Genomic DNA, 4,915 nt, shown 5'->3' on the forward strand with positions numbered 1-4,915 from the left:
GCCAAGGATGGGGGGTGAGGTGAGGTGAGGCAAGACTTTAAATGCTCAAACGATTGTTGGCACTGAGTTGTCCATTCAAACCTATGTCCTTTCTTTTTTAGTGAGTTGAGGGGTTCGGCTATCCTGGAGAAATTCGGGACAAACCGATGATACCACCCAGCTAATCCGAGGAACCTTTGAACCTCCTTCAGGTTTCTAGGCACGGGGTAGGCATGAATGGCCTCAGTCTTACATGGGTCTGCCGAGATGCCGTGAACGCTTACAACATGTCCTAGAAAGGTGATTTCTTGAAGACAGAACTTGCTCTTTTTTAAATTAATAGTTAGACCAGCAGTCTCCAATCTGTGGAGGACAGTCTGAAGGTCATGAAAGTCCTGGGTGATTGAAGGTGAGTGAATGATGATATCGTCTATATAGACGAAACATATTTTTCTCTTTAGTTCCCCCAGGACTGTTTCCATAAGTCTCTGGAAAGTGGCGGGAGCATTTTTGAGACCAAACGGCATTACATTAAATTGGTAGAGACCTGCAGGAGTGATGAAGGTAGTCTTGGCTTTGCTATTGGGGTCCATAGCTACCTGCCACTGTTGAGGTCAATAGTGGAGAAAATAGCTGCTCCAGAGAGTGATTCCCAGATTTCTGTGATGTTTGGGAGAGGGTAGGCATCACTTTCTGTTACAGCATTGACCTTTCTGTAATCCACACAGAATCTAAGTTTACCATCTTTTTTAGGTACCAAAACTACTGGAGAGGCCCAACCAGAGTGGGACGGCTCAACAATTCCTTGTAACAACATTTCCTCAAGTTGTTCCTCCATGGCAAGTTGTTTAAAAGGGGACAAGCGGTATGGTTTTTGCTTAATGGGTACCTGACAAGTGGGGACAAGCGGTATGGTTTTTGGTTAATGGGTACCTGACAAGTGGTATAAATGTGATGCTGCAGAACATCAGTGCGTCCAGTCCGGAGAGTACATACACAAGGGTTGCTTTTCAGGATGTGGAGCAACTGTTGTTTACCATCTGGAGGTAAATGAGCTTCATTTACTGCATTTTCGATTAACATTTTTTCGTCCATACTGTCAGGTTGTGGAATTAACAGTTGAGGGGTTGGAGGGGGAATAGAACTCAACAAGGACAGATTCTGTGTTGATTTCTTCTGTTGCAGGTATTCAGATTGTGGACTCACAATTGGCACACTGGCATTACCTGGTTGAAAGGGGTACTCTTGTGCAGGGGCAAACTTGAAAGAATATTTTTGATCTGTGACATTAAGCTGCATTCCACTGAAGAAAATAAAGTCCAACCCTAGGACTACAGCATAAGCGAGGGCTTGTGACGATAGAACAGCAACAGGTATAGTGAAATCTTGTTTGTGGAGTTGTATAGTGGTATTCATCCAGCCTAATGGAATCTCTGCTTCTCCATTTGCTAGGTAGAGAGGACCACTGGACCATGGATGGAGCTGATCTGGTGATGAGAGTTGTCTCATGAGACTTTCATGAATAAGTGTATAACTTGCACCAGTATCAACAATGGCTTTTCCAGTCCATGCAGCAATACTAACAGGAACAACCAACTGCTGAGGTACTGTCATCGGTGCATTAAGGTTTGTGGAGGTAGAGGCTTTCTTGCTTTTAGTTGGAGGCTTCTGCACTTCTGTAGCAGTAACTGAGTTGTTAGAAGACTGACCCCTTGTTTGAGGTGATGAATAGGGATATTTGCTGCTGGTATATTGGTGACCAGGTGATTGATGAGGTGACTGTGGAGGGATATAGTGTGGACACTTGCCTGGCGGATGCTGTCCTCGGCATCTCCAACACTGAACTGGGATTTTCTCAGCAGGTTGGTTTAATGAGGGTCTGGGTGGTGTGGGTGGATGCTTAGGGCCCCTTCGACCTTCATATCGAAGCTGTTGTTCATAGTCTTTTTCTAGTTGATGTCCTAACTTGACTAATTCCTCTACAGTACTCACCCGACTACGCAATTGGCTGGCAAGGTAAGGCTTAATGTTCTTAAGTATCATCTTCACAGTTTCACCTTCAGTTAGATCTGCCTTCCATCTTTTACACAAAGCTCTGTAGGAGAATGCAAAGTCTCGTATAGGTTCTTTCTCACCCTGGATTTTTGTTCGGACCCGTTCAGCCAGTTCATCGTCATAATCTTCAGACAAAAATGCAGAAAGAAATGCAGCCTCAAATTCTCTCCACGTAGATATGCTGGAACGCCTGACTTCCCACCAATCCCGAGCAGTTCCATGAAGGACAGTACGGAATGTGGCTAGGATATCTATATCAGTGAGGGGATGAAGGGCCAAGAAATCCTGACATTTGGTTAAGTACAGTAGGGGGTCTGCATCGTCTGATGGTCTACCAAAAGTGGGAAAAGTTAATTTAATATGATCACTTTTTACTATAGGTGTGGGAAGAGGGGTTGAAGTTGAAGGAATTGCTGGAGTAGACACAGATGGCGGAGTTGAAGTAATGGTGGTGCTGGGAATTTGTGGTGGCAATTTTTGTTGCTCGTTAATTTGATTTTTTAGATCCAGGAATCCTTTTTCCGTCTCATTTCTCAATTCCTTTACACACATAGGAAGTTTGTCAATTTGAGTGTCACGTTGCTGAAGTTCTGAAGTAATATGATCTTGGCTTGTTTGAAATGTGTGTTGAACAGCTTTGATGTCCTGCTGGACTTCCGACTGGAGTTGGTCTACCATGAATCGCATTTCTGACACCAAGGTAGATTCCACCTTTTGGTTGGGTAGGTCATGCTGTGCACTTGAAAGAGATCCTCCTTCGGATGAGGTGCATAGTTGCATGTTAGCCACTTGTGGTGCCCAGGGGAGAGTTTGCATGGGAGTGCTGCCAGCCAGAACAGGAGAATATGGGACACAGGATGCATGGGGCTGAATGGAATAGGGGTGTTATTCACTGCAGAGACCCCAGGCATCAGAGGTCGCACTGCTGGTGGCCATACAGGAGTTGAGATATCTGGAGGGGACTCCATTTCTATGAAAGTGGATGGGGAAGGAGGGTTAGTGGCCATATGTTGTGTTTGTGTGGGTGAAAGAAATGTTGGGCAGAAAATCAGTAAATGTAAAGGTAAATCAGTAATTGTGTTTGTCAGTAATTTCATGCACCACACTTTTCCCAAAACACCCACATACAATTTATACAAATGGTTGGTAACCTTTTAAGCTTTTCCAAATTACACTCCCGTAATAAAAAAACACAGAATTTCCAAAAACACAACAGTTTTCTTTTAACAAGTTTCACCGTCATTAAAGATGAGTTGGTTTTCTTTTAAGGGGAAAAAAAAACTTGACCCTTCGACAATTTACCATAAGGTTTCAGTAATTCCCCAACAAAAACAAGTCACAAAAATAAATGTTCAAGTATTCAAGTCTTTAAATTCAGGTCCCTGATTGGGATGCCACTCTGTAACGGTGGTGGCCGCCCTAGCATAAATAAACTCTATGAGGAAAATATTCGGGCGCCAGTCAGGTTTTAACCCTGACAAAATTTACATTAAACCCAGGATAGCAACCTAAAACACCACCTGTTACAACAGTAAATCACAGACAGTCAAAAAATACTGTTCAAAGGGAATATTTATTCCTCTATCGTCCATGGCATGGAAAAAAAAACGAATACCGCTAGAATAACACCATTAATTTTACGTAAATGTTTCACATGAACGAATCAAAATGAAATACAATGATACGTAACACATAATAAGGCCTTAAATTAGTGAAATGAGGAGTATCGCTCAGATCACCTACACAGTGCTGAAAAAGGGGATTTCTTCGCCCAAGATCAGACCGATTTATTCTGGTACCATTTATATGGGCTGCTAATCTGAGATTTACCCGTCAGAAAAGGCGTACCCTCTCATGTCTTCAGTTAGCCAATGAGCTTCAGGCAAGCATTAAAAGAGCCCTTGTGTCTGTTGTACTGGACAGTGTAGGTATTCTGACACAAATGTGTTTTACATTCATGAATTGTCATGCACATTAACCGAATGTGCGAAAGTGAATGTGGTGCGAGTGCGTGCATGTGTAGTAGTGAGTGAAATGAGTATGTGTAATGGCGGCAGAGAGGTACTGACCAAGTTCGCAGTCATGACGAAAGTTGGAGAGTATAGCGGGATTTTTCAGACACCAGGACAGGTGGATGAGCAGCCGATACTTGTCTTCAGAACAACTTTAAGTGCAGACAATCTGGCAGTGCCACGTTTAAAAGTAAATTGGAACTTCACAACGCACCAGACATCACTCACAAGAAAAGCAACCGTTTGATCAAACCGCCATCTTTCCACCTTCGCCGGGTTCTCCAAACAGTCACTCCCACACTACTGCAAACTTTTACGGATGACGCAATTACTCTCAGGTATGACTCACTTCCTTATATCCTCTTTCCTTCCGCTGATAATTGAAATGCTCCACCCCAAACACGCAAAGTGAAAACGAAAGTAAACCAAAAGATGTTGTGGCACAACATTTTCACTGCCACACTCTCCCTCCCTTGAAGAAAACAACCCATGGTTGTTTAAAAGAAAGCATGGATTAGAATCCTAAAAATTCTTCTTTCTCATCAGAGGCTTCCTGAAACAGGTCAAAGAGTTTTGTCTTTCCTGGGACTCCAATTCTTCGGCTGTTGGAAAACACATTTTTAAATTACAGACATGTGCTGTCCGGACATCTTCTCCCGTGTCTTCCAGGGCTATTTCATAGTTCAGAGGACCCAGCTGCTTCAGAATACGGTAAGGTCCCTTCCACTTCGGTGCTAGTTTTGCACTAAAATTATGTTGTGCACTAGACTGTGGGAAGTTACGTAACCATACACGGTCCTTGCTTTTGAATGTTAAATCTCTCCTCGTTTTGTTATAATTTCTCAGTTGTCTCAATTTTGCTTTCTTAC

The sequence above is a fragment of the Sinocyclocheilus anshuiensis genome, unplaced genomic scaffold (assembly GCF_001515605.1).
Source record: "Sinocyclocheilus anshuiensis isolate Anshui unplaced genomic scaffold, SAMN03320099.WGS_v1.1 scaffold12304, whole genome shotgun sequence".
In the NCBI taxonomy this organism is placed as follows: domain Eukaryota; kingdom Metazoa; phylum Chordata; class Actinopteri; order Cypriniformes; family Cyprinidae; genus Sinocyclocheilus; species Sinocyclocheilus anshuiensis.